A 23212-nucleotide genomic window follows, 5' to 3' on the forward strand; every position below is an offset into this window, starting at 1 on the left:
TTCTCTACCAAAGAGTGGTGGGGTGACAGCTGAAATAGCTGCACGAATCAGCCCCCTTTATAATTTTACGTTTCTTAATATAGTTATTTTTATAATAGGATTAATTTAAGTACAATAATTTCCTATCACCCTTGTTCATTCTGGTTCCCTCCCACTTGTGAACTCTGACGAAGGAACTGGCCAAACAGTCGAAACGATGGCCAAGTTCTGTCCACTCAGCAGTTAAAATGGGTACATTGCAGTGAGTTGACTCTCAGGTTCTCTTGTCCTGCGGTACAATGTGGCTACTCTCACATTCTCCAGGACGCCTGTCCAGTGTCGGAGATAAAGTCGGGGCCCTGTAGAGCTCCCTGTAGTGGAGGCCCTTCCCTGCCAGCAGTAGCATGAGCGAGTCTATGTATGTACGGATGTTGAACTTCCTTTCACACCGTATGTAGCCAACCACGACCCGGATTGGCACGGTAAGGCTACGCACGGTGCGAAAGAAGTTCAACATACGAAAGGTCCACGTACGAACATGACCTGCACGGTAGGTGTGGTATATATGTGTGCATGTTTAACTTATTTCGTAACCGTATGTAGCCAACCACACTAATCGGAGGTGTGGGGGGTGGGACAGCAACTGAGCACAAGAACGGTTTCCGCAGGGCTGCACCTTTACCATTGCCACCTCATATTCAGATAGTGGCCTTTCTTCAGGGCATATCTCTTCATCCTTTATTGGCGAGGGAGCCGCTGTCCGTGTGCTGACCTCTGGGCTGCGGGCGGCTCCTGTCCAAGGGCAGGAGATCCCTGGGTGCCCCGGGGTGGCACTGCTTGTGCCCTTGGCAGCCCCGCAGGTCCTTGAGCTCCGCCTGGAAGCTCTTCAAGTCGCGCTGCGGCAGCGGCGTGCCGTGTTTGTCAGCTGTAGGGCGAGGGGCGGTTCCAGGGGGGGGAGCAGACGGGGAGACGATGTGGTCGGTGTGCTCCATGGACTACTTCAACTGAGTTTACTAAAATATGGGGCCTCTCTTGCCGGTATCAAAATATAACAATAGGTTTTACCCTTTCTGGCAATAAAACAGTTGTGTTAAGATGTTAAAACACCAAACAGAATCATCTTTCCAGAAATACTGTCTGCATTAACCACACGTACTTGTGGTGAACATGCGAATATAAAACAAGCTCTACCGCGAGCGATAAATGCCCTGATAGTGGCATTGTTTTTGTGCTGTTCGCCTTTTGGCGTCCTCTGGTCTAAAACTGTTGAGACGAGGCTCAAAAAAGAAAGCTTGTCTCTGGTGCGGACCAATCAGTTTCAAATACAATGCATCATATTATCGGAGGGTGTTTCATGTTTGCATGTTCGCCACAAGGAAGAGTAGGCGAAGATAGCCTCGTGAGGGCTCTCTCGAGTGGAGACCCTGCACGAGTGGCGCTGCACGCTGTGAGATGGAGCGCTCCCTCTGTGTGTGTGTGGGTGGGGGGGAAGCCACGCTCACCTGGTAGCGGTCAACGTTGAGGTCGTAATACTCAACAACGCCGATGACGAACTCGAAGAACAGCGTGTTGTGCGTCTCGTTCATGGTGCGCATGCACCAGTAGGTGCTGTTGCTGGCGCTGGTGCACGCGCAGAAGGAGCCGACTGGAGGGTGGGGCGGGGGATGGGAAGAGAGGGGGGGGGGAGACAAGGGGAGGGTGTTGAGGTCAGCGTCACCTCTAGGCCTCCACATCGGTGCTCGGACGGGACCGATAGAACAACGAAGCAGGTGGACTTCTCCACAAATCTGGCTGTCGCCTGATGAAGCTGGTTGTAATTACTTGCGAAACGTCCTACTCAGTTTATAAATGGTGTGGCTTGGCTACTCCAACACACCGGTGTGCTGTACTAGTAATTAATTGGCATGTTCTGTTTACGTGACAAACCTCACTAATTGGCTGTGTCGGGTGGTGGTGGGATTAACGACGAAACTACGGCAGGCACTTATCTCCTCCTTACAGATTTGAGCCGTGGCGAATATTCCACATTACTATGGAGCGATGAGTAAATCCATAGTACAGCCACTGTTTACTATTTATTAATCATTTGAATGGGACCCACATCTCAGAGAGACGCAGTACAGAAGAAGTGCGCACATTCGTTTTGAAAGCGGCGGGCAGTCGCTCATAGGCATGACGACAAAAGGGAAGGTCGTGAGCATGGCACTTGAACAAGGGCAGGAAGCCGATAGCACAGATGGCTGCGGGAGTCGGGGTTAGAGAGTTCCAGTCTATGGAAGGGGGGGGGGGCAGCAGAGAAGAATAAGTGACATCGGGGCAGCATCAGCCAGTGGTTCTTCACCTTTACTGCAGCCTTGCACTCCTTTGGATCTCAATCGTAATGTTTTGTTTGTTTGTTATTATGTTAGTATTGGTGCTGTGAGTCCGTGTGGATGGTGTGAGCCCGTATTGATGCAGTGAGTCTGTTGATCATGTAAGTCTGTGTTGATGCTGTGAGTCTGTGCTGATGGCTTCGGGGGCACGGAACAGAATGGCAGTAAAACTGTAGTGTCATAGTTGTTGTCCAGCAGCGCAACTGCGGTGGACGGGGAGTACACACGCCGGTGAGCTTTACGCGGGTGTGTCAGCAGGGCGGAGGAACTGGGGCAAGGGTCACATAGACCCTGTCTGGAAGATCCTGGAACCCGCTCGTGGGTTCGAGAAGGCGGGCGCGGCCAGGGCGGAGCCGGGCCGCGCCGAGTAGGATAAAAGCAGCGGAGAGCGAGAGCTCGTGGCTGCAGGTTCTGGGAAGTGGACTCGTCTCGTCGTCACTGTCGTATTTGCCAACTTAGTCGCTGCCGTCTTCATTAGATAATTGCTGCGGCCGGATAGTTGTTGACTGTCTCGGTCGATGCCGTCAGTGTCACATGGTCATGGTTGTGTCTAAGCTCTGCTATTTGACTTGGGAGAAGCGATGGCGAGTCTGTGAATTTGATGGTGTTAAATAAGGAAGGTGCGGAAGGGACGGGAGAGGATGAGGGAGATCGTGGGAGGGACAGGAGAGGAAGAGATAGATAGTGGGAGGGATGGGAGAGGAAGAAGAACATAGTGGGAGGGACGGGGGAGGAAGAGGGAGAGAGTGGGGGTGTCGATGGAGGAAGAGGGAGATTGTAGTCGGGACGAAGATGAAGAGGGAGATATTCGGATGAGCAGGGGAGGAAGAGGGAGAAAGTGGGAGTGATGGGGGAGGAAGAGGGAGTTAGTGGGAGCCAAGGGGGAGGAAGAGTGAGATAGGGGGAGGAACGGAGGGCGAAGAAGGAAAAAGTGGTAGGGAAGGTGGAGGAAGAGGGAGATAGTGGGGGTGACGAGGGAGGAAGAGGGAGATCGTGGGAGTGACCGGGGAGGAAGTGGGAGGTGGTGGGAGGGACGGGGGAGGGACGGGGGAGGAAGAGGGACATAGTGGGACGGATTGGAGAGGTAGATAGTGGGAGGGAGGAGGGAAGAAGAGGGAGATAATAGGAGGGACGGGAGAGGAAGAGGGAGATAGCCACTGATGTTAGCCGTGGCCAGAAATTGAAACTCGGTTCACAAAGTTCATAGTGTAGTGGGTGTTGAGGTGGCATATCCTGGCTGGCCAGGAGAAGGCAGTACAGCGAGTGGGATAAGCGCCATCTCTGTCTGCATGGGATAAAGGGTTGCCCCCTTGCATGAGTGGGTTTTCTCCGGGTACTCCTGTTTCCCCGCACGTGTATAAAGGCTCATTAATTGCCCAATTGAATTATTGCTATGCATCGCGGCATTTTGCTATGTCATGTGATCACAATCGGGCGCTACGGTGGCGAGATATGTTAACTATTTCGCAGGGTATCCAGGAGGTCGTGGATTCAATCCTTACCCTGACACCTATGTATTTGGAGTTTGCATGTCATCTCCCCATAGTCCCGTGCATTTTTCTCCGGGTTCTCTGGGTTTTCCTTCCACATTTATAAACACGTGTTTAGAGTATTTGGCTACTATAAATGTCCGCGTAATAAGCCAATTTGTTGAGCGGTAATTGTGTGGCCGCTTCTGAAAGAGAGCTGTATAGCTCAGTGAGCCTTGCCTGGTAAAAGTAAAAAAAAAAATGTTAAATACTTACAATTGTTTATATCTGGGATAAATGCACCCGTGGCACCATTCACAAGGTGGCTTTAATGATGTGGAGATCTGTGCCTGGCATTTTCAGGTGGGATCCGGAGCAGTGGATGAGCTCACCGCGTGACTTCCTTCCTGCATGTCTGTGGTTCCTCGCACCGCTTGAGTCGTTCTTGTGCGCGCTATATAGCTTTAAATAATAACTACAATTATTCGCCAGGCGGTGGTGTCGCAAGCCTGTGATCCAGCACTCTAGAAGGCAGCATGGGTTGGTGGATGACACATTAAATGTTGTGAAACCCCCTTCCCGTAGAAGTTGAGGTGCCTTCTCCTGGCCAGCAGTATAGCAAGTGGGATCATCGCCATCGTCACCTGTACGGTTTAAAATGCTGCCCCTTCGCACACACGTGGGTTTTCTCCAGGTGCTCCGGTTTCCCCCCACTTGTGTCAGCACTCGTCATTCATTGATTGAAAACATCTTACAATAAAAACAAAATTCAGGACCTTACTATGACTCAGCGTGGCTTTCCTGGAGTAAGTCTATTTTATTATTATAAAGAATTACAGGGGCTGTATGATGATACGACTAGAGAGCTGGCTTGCACTGCGGGGAGCTTAATATTCAACTTGGATTCCGCACCCCTCAATGCCCTTTTTAAGGTCTATTTGTGCACTTAAGACTCGCACAAACAACCATGCTCAAAGAACCATAAATTCCCACTCAGACCCAGAAATCCATACACTCCAACAGAGACCCATACATTCCTTCAGACACGAATAAACTCATACAGACCCCATATACTGACACAGGGACCCATACACTCACAGAGACCCACAAACTCAGAAATCCATATACTCGCACAGAGGTCAATATAATTTCAATCTGAATATTTATTTACAATGGATGAATCCGATGAGCTACAAAGATGTTTTCACAGCCGTCCAATCGGGCAGGTCAGAACAAAAATACAAAAACACGACAGAAAAGCCAAAACAAACTGTTCAAAAATATACAAATTAAACTGAACTCATTTAATCTTGATTTGAAGCTTTCGTGACTGCAGGAATCCATATTCTTTGGTTCTTTTGGTAACGTCACGTAGGTATAAAATAAAACAAATCACGACACTTCGATTGCAACACAAGCGATCTTTATCAGGTGGGACAACCACAGCAAGAAAATGCTGAAGTCGGCGGGAGAGCTGCCGTGGCAAGAGGTTATGTAGGTAAGAGAGGGGGGAGGAGGCACGGGAAGAGGGGGGGTAGGGGGGGGGGGCGTGAGCTCTTGGGGAAGAAGAGATGAGGCTGAGGGGTGGGGGGGGGCGTGGGCTGGGCTAGCAGTAAACCGGCAGGTAATTATGGAAAAAACAACAAGTTAAGGCATTACCTGGTTGATAACAGCATTCCAATGATTTTTCAATTCGTATCCATCTTCTCGGTTTAAGTTTTGTCTGTTTTTATATCTGGACGGCTTCATGAACAAACCTTTGATAGTAGCCCGAAGGTTTGCAGAGTACCTTGGTCTCGGAAAAACAATATCATGCGGGCTCACAGCGTTATAACAATGGTCAGCTACGACAGAGGTATTGGTTCTGCCATGTTTCAGATCTGCCTTGTGTTCGCGAACACGTTCCGAGACATGTCGTTTCATTTTCCCAGTAACGGCTACAGCAGGTACAACTCAGTTTGTAGACTCCAGGGTATTGCATGTCAGGAATGACCTCATTCACAGATTAGATTAGATCACGGATTTTGAGTACTGTATTGAATCGGACCTGGATCTTGTGTTTGTTTAAGATTTTGTAAATGTTTTTGGTATACCCGCTATGTATGGTAAAGTGATGGTTTTGATTGGATTCTCAGGAAATTGATTCTCCATGGTTGGGGAAACAGCTTTGTGAATAATGCGGACCAAGTACCTATTCATCTTGAGGGCTTGGTGTAATTCTGTTCCAGGTCACTGGCTAGGTAATGTTGGTCGGATATGCAGTGGGCCCTATGGTGTAGTGTTTTATGAGGGAATCCTTACGTGCCAGATGGTGGTGGGAATCACGTTTTAGATAGGAATCTGTGTGGGCGGCTGTCCTGTGGATAGTGTCCCAACGAGCCGTCAGGCCTCTTCTCAAACAGAACATCCAGGAATGGTAGCTTACCATCCTTCTCCACCTCCATGGTGAATTTGATGGATGGGTATATGGAATTGATGTGGTTGAGAAATTAATTCAATGCTGGCAGGCCATGTGGCCAAATGACGAAAGTGTCATCTACATATATCTTCCACAAGGAAGGACGTAGGGTGGATGTCTAGATGGCATCTGTTTCAAATTTCTCCATGAAAACATTCGCTATCACTGGCGATAAGGGGGGACACCCATAGAGGTACCTTCATTTTGTTTGTAGAAAGTACCATTCCAGGTGAAGTAAGTGTTGGTATGGCAGTGCCTAACCAAAGTTGGTACATAAGGATTCAGTCCATGTTGGACCAAGTCTTGAATTATTGCTAAGGTGTCAGGTACAGGAATCTTGGTAAACAGAGAGCCTATATCAAAGCTGAAAAGCAAATTATCTGGAGGCAGTGAGATGCCCTTGATTAGAGAGATCAAGTCAGCTGAGTTATGTACTGCTGAGGAAGCCTTACCCGTGAATGGAAGCAAGGTCTCAGACAGAAATCGGGCCAAAGTGGAGTACCTTATGGATTTTTGGAAGACCATAGAAACAGGGTGGTCTAGTAGCAGAAGGTTTTAGGGAGAGCCGCTTGAATGGTTTGCTGCCATTAACGGGCAAGGCTACCTCAGCAGTACGTAACTCAGCTGACTTGATCTCTCTAATCAAGGGCATCTCACTGTCTCCAGATGATATATGCTTGTCAGCTTTGATATAGTCTCTCTGTTCACCAAGGTTCCTGTACCTGACACCTTAGTAATAATTGAAGACTTAGTCCATCATGGACTGAATCCTGATGTATCAACTTTGGTTAGGCACTGCCTTACCAACACTTACTTCACCTGGAATGGTACTTTCTACAAACAAAATTAGGGTACCCCTATGGGCTCCCCCTTGTCACCAGTGATAGCCAATGTGTTTATGGAAAAGTTTGAATCAGACGCCATCCAGACGTCCACCCTGCGTCCTTCCCTGTGGAAGAGGTATGTGGATGACACTTTCGTCATTTGGCCACATGGCCTCCCAGCATTGAACCATTTCCTGGACCACATCAATTCCAGACACCCATCCATCAGATTCACCATGGAAGTGGAGAAAGATGGCAAACTATAATTCTTAGATGTTCTGTTTGAGAGGAGACCTGATGGATCCTTGGGACATTGTCTACAGGAAAGCCACCCACACAGATTCCTATCTAAAACCTGATTCCCACCACCATCCAGCACATAAGAATTGCCTAATCAAAACACTACACCATAGGACCCACTGCATCTCCGACCAACACCACCTAGCCAGTGAACTGGAACACGTACACCAAGCCCTCAAGATGAATGGGTACTTGTACCGATTATTTGCAAAGCTGTTTCTCCAACCATGGAGAAACAATCTCCTGAGAATCCAATCAAAACCATCACTTTACCATACATAGGAGGTGTACCAAAAATATTTCCAAAATCTTAAACACAAGATCCAGGTCCGATTCAATACAGTATACAAAATCTGTGATCTAATCCCATCTGTGAAGGAGGTCATTCCTGACATGCAATACCCTGGAGTCTACAAACTGAGTTGTACCTGCGGTAGCAGTTACATTGGGGAAACGAAACGACACGTCTCGGACCGTGTTGGCAAACACAAGGCAGATCTAAAACATGGCAGAACCAATACCTTTGCCGTAGCTGACCATTGTTATAACGCTGTGGGCTCGCATGATATTGTTATTTTCCGAGACCAAAGTACTCTGCAAACCTTCGGGCTACTATCAAATGTTTATTCATGAAGCCGTCCAGATATATAAACATAGACAAAACTTCAACCGAGAAGATGGATACAAATTGAACAATCATTGGAAGGATGTTATGAACCAGGTAATGCCTTAACTTGTTGTTGTATCCATGATTACCTGCTGGTTTACTGCTAGCCATGCCCACGTACCCCCCGCCCCCCCCAGCCTCAAGTCCTCTATCTGTTCTTCCACCACCTTCCCACTTCTAGCCCCGCCCACTTCCCCCCCCCCCCTCTCAGCCTCAAGTCCTTTTCCCCTAGCGCTCATGTGCCCCCCCCTCTCCCTACCCCACACCCCCCCTCTTTCCCCTTGCCTCCTCCCCCCTCTCTTAACTATATAACCTCTTGCCACGGCAGCTCTCCCGCCGACTTCAGTATTTTCTTGCTGTGGTTGTCCCACCTGATGAAGATCGCTTGTGTTGCGATCGATACGTCGTGATTTGTTTAATTTTATTTCTACCTACGTGACTTGACCGAAAGAACCAAAGAGTATGAACTCTATTAATCTTACCATAGAATCACACAAACCAGTTAGACTCACACAGAGACCTAAACCACTAAACCTCTAACAATTAAAATCCATAAACCCTTAAAACATCCAAACACATAACTATCTAAACCCCTAACCCTCTAAACCCATAACCTGCTAAACCCTAAACCTCTAAATCCTAAACCCTCTAAACCCCTTTACCCTTAAAACCCTAACCGTCTAAACCTCCAACCTTCTAAATTCCTAGGCCCCTAACCCTCAACCATTACACCCTAACCCACCAAAAACCCATTACCCTCTAAACCCCTAACCATTGGAACCCAAACCTTCTAAGCCATTAAAAACCAAAGCCTGTAAACACTCTGAACCCCTAACACTCTGAACCTCTAAACCCTAACCTTCTAAAACCCTAAATCCCTAACCTAAATCCCAAACAATCTAAACCACAACCCTCGAAAGAACTAACCCTCAAGACGCCTAACCCTTAACACACCTATACCCCTAAAAGGCTAATCCTCTAAACCCATAATAAATATATTTTCGGGTTAGATCGTGTAAATATAAATATATCCTCACAAACCCCATACATGCACTTAAGGCTGTGATCGACTGCGAAGATTTCATAGCAATTGTTGTCAACAATCATCACTGCAATAGTTTCCACAGAATGCTCCATTATAAAGATCTGGTAGCCCATAATAACGACACATTTCACTGTAGTGCCATTAGTGGGCAACTGGAATGGCAACTTCAAAATCAACTAACAGACAATTAATGTGACTGATTTATATAATTCTGTCTTCATTGGTAATAAATTACCACTTCAAGTGCTTGCATGAGTGGGATGGTGGAGAGATCGGGTGATGATGTCGGGAGATGGTGTTGTTGTTTGGAGAGGTCAAGTAGTGGAATGTTCTCGAGAGATGGTGTCTTGTGATGGTATAGACACACGATGAGGCTCTATGATGGTGCATTTAATTGGCCGTGGTGGTGTGGTGTCATGAGAAAGGTAATGTGAAGAGATGGTGTAGTGATATTTTGGTGTGATGGTGTGCTAGTTTTGGAGAGAATGTTGTGTGTTTGACTCCCACAGACCCCACACCTTTGGGGAGTGATGCTTGTAGCAACTTTGGCCTGGGAAAGGGTCCACCTTATCCATGTCCCCCCACGTGGTCGATTGACACGACGACTCCCGGCCTACAAAGAACAGAAAATGAATTCAAACGACGAGTAATGAATTAGAGAACGAAGGACGTGGAGTTTCACAGAAATAATTTTAAGATCGCTGTAATTGCCTCTTACCACACAACAGGACCTGCTATTGAGAAATAGTCATCACATGGCAGTACAACTTTACAAGTCATGTTTAGCTTGAGACCCCAGTTTAAACAAAAATGGCTGAAACTCAGATCTGAACCCATCCTCTCAGCCACACTCGCTCATTACGTCTTCCCATCACCACCAAGCCATGTCTACTAAAAGTAATTGATCAAGGAGCCTCCTTCTCGGCATATAAGCAATGTGATGCAGGTATCTGGGACTTACCCTCATAGTCCTCTAAGATCTCAGCCCACTTGATTTGGCTGTCCATGTTGTTGGGAAGGAGTAGATTCTGTTTGAAGGTGGATGGCCTGGGGAGGTTGGAACAACGCTCAGATTTTGCAACCTTTTGACTTACTCATCCTCTCAATTATTACATATTTGACCACTCACTGTACCAATTCAATAAATTCCATGCCTGTTGCTTTACAAGCCATTCACTCGCTTGTTTGCCCAATCATGCATTCGTCCGATCACTCATTTATCCACGTGAAAATGTTTATTCCACCTGCATTAAACATCATCGCCAGACTTAATATTTAACCTCTAATTCAGACATGCATGTTAATGTACAGACCATTTGTAATAGAATGCTTGATAAAGGCCCCCCCCCCCCCCCCTATGCCTTGTACGTCATTAGGGTCATATGACCCTAATGACTTAAAATTATTTGTTATAATCCGAGCATGACTTCACAGGTTATTTGATGTCAGAAATACCATCCATGTGGCTGTGCCTTCAGATTGGAGACAACTATGGCAGCAGCAAGTGTCTGAACATGAAGGCAGACTCCTCCCCAATGTTGAATAACATTCAATACATGTAATGTAGGGCACAATTGTGCCAGCAATCAGAACACAATCATTGTAGACATGTTATTGATATTCTAAGAGCTTTAAAAAGGTTCGTTATGCATGTTTTAAATGCAGACTCACTTGGGGTCTAAACAATGACAGTAACAGCAACATATCAGGGCTTGCCAAGATACTTATCTAACAGTCCATGTTTCAGTTTCATTAATACTGGTAGGAACCTTCTGGTTACACCAGCCCACAGGGGATTATTATGTCCGTCCGTTGTGCAGGGAGAGCCTGGGTGGGGAGGGTGGGGAGGGGTTGGGTGGGGAGGGGGAGGGGTGGGGCTGGGTGGGGAGGGGCTGGTCACCCCGTGGTGCCCTGATAAAACTCAACGTTTAACCTACTCATGTCAGCTTGTGCCCGCCCTCACAGTCGGCCATATTTGCAGAATACACCACGCCGCCGTTGACCCTGGCCATTGACCGAGAAACCCAACGTTCCTACCAGCTCCCTCCGCAGGAATGTGTTGTTTTATAACCCTGTGAGCCATGCCGCTCTTGACTCGGGTGCAACCGCAAAAAAAAAAGCAAGAAACATCACAACAGAAAAATCCTGGATAAAACAGCAAAGTCTTCCAGAATAAACACCGGATTCCAACGCCATGTGCAAAAATCCAAGTGGGATGCAAGTCAAACAATAACAACCATAAGACAATGTAGATTAAAGTTATTAGGCTAACTCTGTACTACAACAAACAAACATGGCTAAACAAAACGTTTTCAAAATCACCAAAATAAGGCTATAAAAACAATGTAACAGTGATCATAGGAACTGTGATTTAAATTTAACAATAAACGATACACGTAACATGTACGACCAAACTTTGCAGCTGTAGTTGGCTGCATAAGTCACTCCACAACAGCAGGAGTATCAGTAGCAGAATATAACATTTTTAATGCACCTTTAAAAATCAGCACACTCTAATAAAAAATCAAGATCGTAGAGTTCTGCCCTTACTAGTACAGTACATTTCATTAAAGCGTGTTTAAAAAAAAAGTATTTTAAAATATTACTTATTTCTATCGATGTTCAAAATCCGACCTTTTCAAGCGGTGTTTCTTCATCTCGTGTACATTCGCTCACTTCCCAGGTGCATTTCTTTAGAACGACTCATTCTTTCAGAACTGCCTTCTGCGTTTAGTTTGTTGTCCTGCCCCCGCACCTCCTCCGATTAACACGTTTAGCTACGTATGGTGGGAAAGAAGTTAAACGTACGTAAAGCACGCTTTCAACGTTTAAAGGAGTCTGCGCTTTAATCTTGTGTCTCGTAACCAATCCGTGCGTACGGTGCTGGTAAACGTCGTGTTCAACAGACGTTCACATAACGGACGTATCCGCATATACCTTGGTACCACGGCGAGTCTGATATGCACTCCCGCCCCCCCACCTACAACAGGTAGACAGACTGTGGCATAATTGTGGATTTTCAGGAGGGCCTAAAATAGCACCCCATCAACATAGATTGCCATAAAGATGTCAGGAGCAGTAAACAACCTCTATGAGTGCAGTCTGACAAGGTATGATCATCAAACTGTCAGTGCCAACTGTTTCTGCTTGGTCAGAGTGGTGCAATTATTCCCGTTAGAATTCCAGATCATGCTCTTGGGTTAGGTTTAGTCTGACCTTAATCCAGATGCAAATGTGCACCAACTATATAGTCAGTCAGGCAGTTATTTTGGGTAACGGCCATTTAGCTAAGCATGTCTTTTTCAATGGTGACCTAAACTGGTCATAGTAGCAATAAACAAATGATTTTCCAAATGGGCCCCATGGTTTTCGTTGTCTGTTTACCCATGTCTGTGCACGAGATCGTCCTAAGTGTTGAGTGGGGGGGGCAGGGGTTGTCATCGCCCGGCAAATTCTTGAGCGCGCACACGCGGTACCCAAAAACCGAACACTTTGCCAGGAGCATGGCCCAGCCACGCGAGACTAAGTGCCGCTTGTGCAACAGGGCGGCGTGGCAGCCGGCGAAGAAGGCTTCACGAGCACTAATTACGCAATAATAATACCGGTGCGGTAATAATTGTGCTCTACTAAATTTCAGAATGATGTAAAGGATGTTTTGTGGGGGTTGTTTTCTACGAGCGGCAGGATAAAGTGTGGGTTACTACAACCTATTCCAAGGCGTCTTGCAAGCTTGGCAGAGCTCACCAAAAATACCCTCTAGAACAGCACACTAGAGCTATTTCTAGCAGAGGCCCTTTCACCAGCAGTGGCACAAATAATTGCAGGGGCTGTACCATTACCTTGTATTACAGTTACCACGGTAGCGAAATGTTAACTACCTCGACTGGTATACACGAAGTCGTGGATTCGATCTCGACCCTGACATCAGCATATTTGGAGTTTGCATATTCTTCCCGTGGTCGCGTGGATTTTTCTCTGGATCCCCCGGTTTTTCCCTCCACATTTAGAATATAAACATGCGTTCGGAGTATTTGGCTGCGAAAAATTTCCAAGCGATAAGTCACTTCGTTTTTGCTATCATTCGTGGCCAGATCGCTTCTAAAAAAGAGTTATATAGCTTAGTGGGCCTTCCCTGGTAAATAACAAAAAAGTTTAGTAATTATTTCACGGCTATTATACGACAATCAAGCTAAGAAAATGTCCCCATGTTCATGCGAGCACTGGGGCGTCACCCATCTCCATTAGTGGTAATTCCATAGAGACTTTCCACAGGACAACCACCGATTCATTATTCCAAAACACAACAGTCGTATATTTTGCAACAATCGCACACTCCGAGTGGAGTATTACAGCGATACCAGTGTTTGTCTCTGGAAATTTTCCGATTTACAATAAAGTGGAATGGTAGCGCAGTGCATTCACATACAACTGAACCTCGAAGAGTTGCTCTTCATAGCCCATGTGACGGAAGACGTTTGATACCCGGCCCGAGGTTTAACATTCGCGATGCGGCGACACTTGAGCCAGCCTTGGCTCCCCTTCATCAACCTGCAATGACCAGTGTAGTGAGGGCCTAGTCAAACAACAACCATGACAAACATGTTGTGGGGAAGCCTTCAATCAGCAGTGAATTGGACAATTATTTTGGTATGCACCCCCCCCCCCAACCAGACCTCAAGACTTCGCAAAAACTACCCAACACGGCAATCAGATTTTTCTTCACGTTAAAGCTTTTTTTTTCTTCCAAACTTGTAACTCAATAAAAAAAATATCGGAATGAGAAGACAGTTTAGAACATACTGATTGTTCATGAACATTTTCAGTCGCATTTTGTTACCTAGGTCAAAGTTTATACATATTCGATTATCGATACCATCGTTCACACGTCCCTCCTGTTTAGGACGAGCCCTATGTACGACAAAATACTGCTGTGATTGTTGACTCGCGTCTAGACAAATTAATTTTCTCGTCATGCACACCGCTGTGTGGAGAATGATGTAAACGCCGAGCACACGTTTTGTACGGGAACCACGTTGGAAGGGCCATCAAATGTGACAGTGGTTCTCATTGCCACAACGTAAAATGTTAAACTCATAAACATCAAAGCAGCTGGCTCCTAGATCTCTGATAACAACAATGCGTGTCGCTGGTCTTTGGCAACCGTGTTGTTAAAACTGTGCATGATGGTCGTGCACACTCCAAGGGTGAATAATGTTAACAAATGTATGAATTTGTATACGATTTTCCACTATGAGCGCCGGTACTAAAGAGATGTTTGTTGTAGAGACAAAGGAAGGAACGACTGTCTACGAATTGTAGTTAAAAAAAGTGCATGCATGGCAATTCAGATTGGTTAATTTTCCAGTGGCCGTGAGTTGTAATAAAACTATGACTGTTGTTACAGCAACAGTGTGTGATGGATATCAACAGTATATCTATTTTATGTTTTGCGTGACTTGTTATATCAGTGTTACAGATTAAATGTTTCCAAATTCTTCCGGAAAAAATACATGGCATTTCAATAAGCTCACATCTATTGACGCACATACTGTATATGAGATAGATGCATTGCTTTGATAGTTGTTTATGCTTACCATTTTGTATGTTGAATTGTTTTCACTTGAGTAAATAATAGAAACTGTAAGAATGATGATAAATTCGGTCTGCTTAATATCATTCCTCATTTATGTTTCGTAGTAAATTCATTCGTGTCAAAAGTATTCACCCGTGGTGTTATTCTAATGACCCATATGCACGAGTAGAGAAAGGCACGTATGATATGAATGGAATAATGGTACAGGCACAATTGTTTTAAAAACCACGAGCTGATTTCCCCACTCTTCATCTCAGAAAAAAGAGTTAAGCAGGCGACAGTAAAGACGGCAGCTATGCCAAACTTAGACTTCAAAGTAACCGTTTCTCCACTTTCAAAGGCTCACTGAACTCTGCTCATCTCCGTTAGTGGTCCCTAGCCGATGGTGGAAATTCCACATTCCTATGGTGGGAATCAGAATGTCCACACGATGACCACACAGAGACCCACAGACTCGCCACACAGAGACCCAGACTCACCACACAGACCCACAGACTCACCACACAGAGACCCACAAACTCACCACACAGAGACCCACAGACTCACCACACAGAGACCCACACACTCACCACACAGAAACCCACAGACTCGCCACACAGAGACCCACAGATTCACTACACGGAGACCCAGACTCACCACACAGTGACCCACAGACTCACCACACAGAGACCCACAGACTCACCACAGAGAGACCCACAGACTCACCACAGAGAGACACACAGACTCACCTCACACAGAGCCCTGTGTCGGCATCTTCAAGTTGAGTCGACCACGAGGAGGCCCAGACAGGGTTCAATTTTTCCCGCCATCGCCGCCATTCGCCCCGACCGGAAGTGGAAGTAGAAGCTGGGGGTGGAGGTCGCCCAAAGAGGAGGGGCGGGGGGCGGCTTCCGGGGACGTGGTCGCGCATTGGCACGTCACTCGGAGGGCGTGGCTGAAGGGGGCGTGGTCAAGTCCCTCGTCCTGTGACATCACCGGTGACGTCGCAATCACCACGTGCTTCCTCAGAGTTCAAGGCGGGCGTGAAGGAGACGGCAGCTTCTTAAACTTCAGCTGCTTCAGCTTCATCATCGTCGCCTTTCGAACAACTTCTGCTGAAGCCATCCGAGCGAAACTTTTGACGAGGTGAGTTTTGTGGGTTCGTGGTGAGTGTGTAGGATGTGAGTCCATGTTGTGGCTGCGTGGTGAGTGTGTGGATCCGTGGTGAGGATGTGGGTTCGTGGTGAGTGTGTGGGTCCATGTTCTGGGTTCGTGGTGAGTGTGTGGGTCCATGTTGTGGGTTCGTGGTGTGTGGGTCCATGTTGTGAGTTCGTGGTCAGTGTGTGGGTCCGTGGTGAGGATGTGGGTTCGTGGTGAGTGTGTGGGTCCATGTTCTGGGTTCGTGGTGAGTGTGTGGGTCCATGTTGTGGGTACGTGGTGAGTGTGTGGGTCCGTGTTGTGGGTTCGTGGTGAGTGTGTGGGTCTGTGATGTGGGTCCGTGGTGAGTGTGTGGGTCCATGTTGTGTGTTCGTGGTGAGTGTGTGTGTTCATGTTGTGGGTTTGTGATGAGTGTGTGGGTCCGTGTTGTGGGTTATTGGTGAGATTGGGTCCGTGGTGAGGATGTCAGGCCATGTGAGTTTGTGGTGAGGATGTGGGTGTGTGGTGAGTGTATGGGTCCGTGTTGTGGGTTCGTGGTGAGTGTGTGGGTCCGTGTTGTGGGTTCGTGGTGAGGCTGTGGGTGTGTGGTGAGTGTATGGGTCCGTGTTGTGAGTTCGTGGTGAGTGTGTGTGTTCATGTTGTGGGTTTGTGATGAGTGTGTGGGTCCGTGTTGTGGGTTATTGGTGAGATTGGGTCCGTGGTGAGGATGTGAGGCCATGTGAGTTTGTGGTGAGGATGTGGGTGTGTGGTGAGTGTATGGGTCCGTGTTGTGGGTTCGTGGTGAGTGTGTGGGTCCGTGTTGTGGGTTCATGGTGAGGATGTGGGTGTGTGGTGAGTGTATGGGTCCGTGTTGTGGGTTCGTGGTGTGTGGGTCCGTGTTGTGGGTTCGTGGTGAGTGTGTAGGTCCGTGTTGTGGGTTATTGGTGAGGTTGGGTCCGTGGTGCGGATGTTGAGTCCATGTGAGTTTGTGGTGAGGATGTGAGTCCGTGTTGTGAGTTTGTGGTGAGGATGGGGGTTCGTGGTTAGAATGGTGGGTTCCTGGTTGGGGGATGTGGGAAAGTGGTGAGGATGTGAGTTAGTGTTGTGACTCTCTACACCATCTCCACCCCCCCCCACCTACCCACAGCTTTCCACACAGAGACCTTGGGGACTGCTGCGTGAGAGAAGCCACTCTGAGTATCAACACCATGGAGGTACGCATGGGCCCCTACGCTCGACTTATGAACACCACCAGCACTCACCAACACCACCCACACTTACGAACACCACCCACACTTACGAACACCACCCACACTTACGAACACCACCAGCACTTACGAACAAAGCGAGATGTAGTGAGTGTTAACTACCTCGCCTGTTACGCAGGTCGTGGGCTCGATCCTGACCCTGACGATGCCTTCTGCTGTATATTTGCAGTCTGCGTTTCTGTCCCCGTGGTGGTCACCGCGTAGATTCTTTTCAGGGTCCTCCATATTTTCCCCTACATGTTGAGAATCGGCGTCACGCACTTCGAGCAATTGACTGCCGCTATGAATGTCCACGTGATGAAGATGATGTTATCAGCCCACTTTATTCGGCTATCAGCTGAGATGGCCAAGTGGCTTCTGGTCTACATGGGTCTATGGGTCTCTGTGGATCTATGGGTCTCTGTGGGTCAGATGATGACGACGATGATGATGGTGATGACAATGGCGATGATGATGACGATGTTGATGATGATGACGATGCGCTGCTGTGGTGCTGCTGCTTCTCTCTCCACAGAGCGGAGCCGGAGGGGAAGCTCCCATCGCCATCGTCGTCATCGTCGCTCACCTACACTCCCCACCTACACAACCGACACCACCCATACCACCCACACCACCCACACTCACCACCCACACTCACCACCCACATACACCACTCACTCACCACCCACACACACCACACCACACTCACCACCCACAATCACCACACCACCCACACCACCCACACTCACCACCCAATGGACTAGAGCCTGCTTAGCCACGTGCATTTGTGAAGAGTTAGGATAGAGATAAAAAAATAGTATAATGTAATAATGTGTACATATATATCTAGGCCATTGTTTGTTTATCGATTGTTGTTGTTAATAAATAAGCTGACTCAACAGAACTTTGCAATTGTGTTTGTTGTGGTGAGTTGCTGCTGCCTGGGTCTCAGGTGACTTTGGTCCAGATGTTGACTACCTCGCCTGGTACACAAGAGGTTGTGGATTCGATCCTGACCCTGATGAGATATTAACTACCTCGCCTGGTACATAGGAGGTCGTGGGTTCGATCCCAACCCTGTCGATGCCTGCTGCTGCTGTATATTTGGAGTCTGCATCTCTCTCTCTCATCATCATCACGATGGCTAGGAGATGTTGGCTACCTCTCCTGGTATACAGGAGATCGTGGGTTCAATCCCGACCCTGACGATGCCTGCTGCTGCTGTGTATTTGGAGTCTGCCCAACTCCGTGTCTCATCAGCAGAAGCAAGAGACAAGCTCTGCTTGAACCAATGATGGTGAACTGCCCAGATGTTTGTCGTCAGATGCACCTAGCCTGGCACAGCAGTCAACCCATGGCACCTGCTGGGTCTGTCCCGTGGCCTCCTCCTGCACCTAGCCTGGCACAGCAGTCAACCCATGGCACCTGCTGGGTCTGTCCCGTGACCTCCTGCCAGCAGCGACCCGTCGACACTTCACGTGGCCTCAGAGTGCATGCACCTAGCCTGGCATAAGTGCCGTGGTGACGTCACAAGTGGGGTGGGGCACGTGTCTGAGTTACAATTAATGAGTTCTGCACGGGCCGTCATGGACAGAGCTTACCTAACCTATCCGCACTACAAATTGCAATCACCTTCACCGGCTACTCCCATAGTCTCCGACGTTACCCGTCCCCACATTCCCCAGGTCGCTTAAGAAACAACGCTTATCCGCACTACGCATTACAATCGCACTTGCCGGCCACTCCCATAGGCTCCCACTTTACCCACCCTCCACATTCCCTACGTGACATAAGCCTCCCTACCGATCCGCACTACGCATTACAATCGCACTCGCCGGACAATCAAATAGAGCTCCCACCATCTCCCATTTTACGCGCCCACCACATTCCCCAGTTCGCTTAAGAAACCACGCTAATCCATAGAGACACACAGAGACCCATTGTGATACATAGAGACCCATAAAGACACACAGAGACCCATAGAGACACATACAAACCAATAGTCACACATAGAAACCGAAAGAGATACATAGAGACCGATAGAAACACACAGAGATACAGAGATACACAGAGACCCATAGAGATAAACAGAGACCCATAGTGATACATAGAGACCCATAGGGACACACAGAGACCCAAAGTGATACGTAGAGACCCATAGATATACATAGAGACCGATAGAGATATATAGAAACCCATAGAGATACATATAGATACATAGTGATACATAGAGACCCATAGATATACATAGAGACCGATAGAGACACACAGATCAAGGATAACACAGAGACACCCAGAAACCCATAGAGACACACAGAGACCAATAGTGATACATAGAGACCCATACAGATACGGAGAGACCCACAGACATACATAAGGACCCATAGAGACAGAGACCCATAGTAATACATACAGACTCATAAAGATACATAGAAAACCATATAAATACAAAGAGAATCGTAAAGACAAAGACCCATAGAAATACACAAAGACCCATAGAGACACACAGATCCATAGATATACATAGAGATCCACAGACAAGCAGAGACACACACAGAGACCCGCAGAGATACATAGAGACCCAAATACTAAAGATTTTAAATGTTACCAGGTAAGGAGCTATGTAGCGCTGGCTATTACAAATGATAGCTCAACCAAGTGGCTGATAACATTATCATCGTGTGGAAATGTAAAGACACCCACAGAGACTCAGATTCACCACACAGAGACCCACAGACTCACCACACAGAGACCCACAGACTCACCACACAGAGACCCGCAGACTCACCACATAGAGACTCAGATTCACCACACAGAGACCCACAGACTCACCACACAGAGACCCACAAACTCACCACACAGAGACCCGCAGACTCACCACACAGAGACCCGCAGACTCACCACACAGAGACCCACAGACTCACCACACAGAGAGACCCACAGACTCACCACACAGAGACCCACAGACTCATCACGCAGAGACCCACAGACTCATCACACAGAGACCCACAGACTCACCACACAGAGACCCACAGACTCAAAACACAGAGACCCACAGACTCACCACACAGAGACCCGCAGACTCACCACACAGAGACCCACAGACTCACCACACAGAGAGACCCACAGACTCACCACACAGAGAGACCCACAGACTCACCACACAGAGACCCACAGACTCATCACACACAGACCCACAGACTCATCACACACAGACCCACAGACTCACCACACAGAGACCCACAGACTCACCACACAGAGACCCACAGATTCACCACACAGAGACCCATAGACTCACCACACAGAGAGACCCACAGACTCACCACACAGAGACTCAGATTCACCACACAGAGACCCACAGACTCACCACACAGAGACCCGCAGACTCACCACACAGAGAGACCCACAGACTCACCACACAGAGACCCGCAGACTCACCACACAGAGACCCACAGACTCACCACACAGAGACTCACCACACAGAGACCCACAGACTCACCACACAGAGACTCACCACACAGAGACCCACAGACTCACCACACAGAGACCCGCAGACTCACCACACAGAGACTCAGATTCACCACACAGAGACCCACAGACTCACCACACAGAGACCCACAGACTCACCACACAGAGACCCACAGACTCACCACACAGAGACCCACAGACTCACGACACAGAGACCCGCAGACTCACCACACAGAGACCCGCAGACTCACCACACAGAGACACACAGACTCACCTCACACAGAGACCCACAAACTCACCACACAGAGACACAGACTCACCTCACACAGACACACGCAGAGACCCACAGACTCACCTCACACAGACACACACAGAGACCCACAGACTCACCTCACACAGACACACACAGAGACTCACAGACTCACCTCACACAGAGCCCCGTGTCGGCATCTTCAGGCTGAGTCGACCACGAGGAGGCACAGACAGGGTTCAGATTTTTCCCGCCATCGCCGCCATTCGCCCCGACCGGAAGCGGAAGTAGAAGCTGGGGGTGGAGGTCGCCCCAAGAGGAGGGGCGGGGGGCAGCTTCCGGGGGCGTGGTCGCGCACTGGCACGTCACTCGGAGGGCGTGGCTAAAGGGGGCGTGGTCACGTCCCTCGAGCTGTGACATCACCGGTGACGTCGCAATCACCACGAGCTTCCTCAGAGTTCGAGACGGGCGTGAAGGAGACGGCAGCTTCTTAAACTTCAGCTGCTTCAGCTTCATCATCGTCGCCTTTCGAACAACTTCTGCTGAAGCCATCCGAGCGAAACTTTTGACGAGGTGAGTTTTGTGGGTTCATGGTGAGTGTGTGGGTCCGTGTTGTGGGTTCGTGGTGTGTGGGTCTATGTTGTGGGTTCGTGATGAGTGTGTGGGTCCGTGGTGAGGATGTGGGTCCGTGGTGATTGTGTGGGTCCATGTTGTGGGTTCGTGGTGAGTGTGTGGGTCCGTGTTGTGGGTTCGTGGTGAGTCTGTGGGTCCGTGGTGAGGATTGTGGGTTCGTGGTGAGTGTGTGGGTCAGTGATGTGGGTTCGTGGTGAGTGTGTAGGTCCGTGGTGAGTGTGTGGGTTCGTGGTGAGTGTGTGGGTCCGTGGTGAGTGTGTGGGTCCATGTTGGGGGTTCGTGGAGAGTGTGTGGGTCCGTGATGTGGGTTAGTGGTGAGTGTGTGGGTCTGTGGTGAGTGTGTGGATCCGTGGTTGAGTGTGTGGATCCATGTTGGGGGTTCATGGTGAGTGTGTGGGTTCGTGGTGAGTGTGTGGGTCCGTGGTTGAGTGTGTGGGTCCGTGATGTGGGTTCGTGGTGAGTGTGTGGGTTCGTGGTGAGTGTGTGGGTCCGTGGTTGAGTGTGTGGGTCCATGTTGGGGGTTCATGGTGAGTGCGTGGGTCCGTGGTGAGTGTGTGGGTCCGTGTTGTGGGTTCGTGGTGAGTGTGTGGGTCCATGTTGTGGGTTCGTGGTGAGTGTGTGGGTCCGTGATGTGGGTTCGTGGTGAGTGTGTGGGTCCGTGGTGTGGGTTCGTGGTGAGTGTGTAGGTCCGTGTTGTGGGTTATTGGTGAGGTTGGGTCCGTGGTGCGGATGTGAGTCCATGTGAGTTTGTGGTGAGGATGTGAGTCCGTGTTGTGAGTTCGTGGTGAGGATGTGTGTCCGTGTTGTGAGTTTGTGGTGAGGATGGGGGTTTGTCGTTAGAATGGTGAGTTCCTGGTTGGGGGATGTGGGAAAGTGGTGAGGATGTGAGTCCGTGTTGTGACTCTCTACACCATCTACACCCCCCACCCACCCACAGCTTTCCACACAGAGACCTTGGGGACTGCTGCGTGAGAGAAGCCACTCTGAGTATCAACACCATGGAGGTACGCATGGGCCCCTACGCTCGACTTACGAACACCACCAGCACTCATCAACACCACCCATACTTACGAACACGACCCACACTTACGAACACCATCCTCACTTACGAACACCACCAGCACTTACTAACACTACCAGCACTTACGAACACCAATAGCACTTATGAACACCACCCATACTTTCGAACAACACCTTCACTTACGAACAACACCCTCACTTACGAACACCACCCACACTTACAAACACCACCCACACTACGAACGAGCTTCCATGAAATATATATTTGTTTAACATCGACTTACAACTCGCACTTGCGAACCGCGGAACGATTCTCCGCGAGATGTAGTGAGTGTTTGTGATGCCTGTACACTACTCTGTGGCACCACAATGGCAAGATATAAACAACCTCACTTGGTTTCCAGGAGGTCGTGGGTTCGACCCCGACCGTGATGTCTACTGTTTATTTGAAGTTTGCGTGTAGAGGAACCTACTCCAATATTGTTTTTATGTGTGTATGTGCATGTAGACGAGCCAAGCTGGAGCAAGAAGGAGGGAGGCAGTCTCTGGCAACACGTGGAGTGCGTTGTCCGCAGCCGGCACCTGCCCTATCCGCAGTAAATCACCTCGAGGTGAGGAACAGCATTGAGCAAAAATGGCCACGGTGAATGGGGGGAAGTCACTACCACCATTTTTCATGGGGGATTTTACGGTGGCCATGTTGCTTAGGGGACTTTATGGCAGTCCTGTTCCATGGGAGACTTCATTGTGGCCATTTTGCATGGGGGATGT

The 23212-nt window shown here is 48.6% G+C and overlaps 1 long non-coding RNA gene across 1 annotated transcript; it reads right to left on the reverse strand.

Moving 5' to 3' along the window:
* Positions 1–812: 812 nt before the first annotated feature.
* LOC133356739 (uncharacterized) lies at positions 813–21101 on the reverse strand. Its single transcript, XR_009756889.1, has 5 exons — positions 20964–21101; positions 10076–10161; positions 9633–9727; positions 1482–1624; positions 813–904 (listed from the first exon to the last, which is right to left on the reverse strand). It is a non-coding gene; the product is annotated as an uncharacterized LOC133356739 (long non-coding RNA).
* Between the last annotated feature and the right edge of the window lie 2111 nt (positions 21102–23212).

This window comes from Lethenteron reissneri, chromosome 55 (genome assembly GCF_015708825.2).
Source record: "Lethenteron reissneri isolate LAM-NWPU_2019-01 chromosome 55, ASM1570882v1, whole genome shotgun sequence".
Lineage (NCBI taxonomy): Eukaryota > Metazoa > Chordata > Hyperoartia > Petromyzontiformes > Petromyzontidae > Lethenteron > Lethenteron reissneri.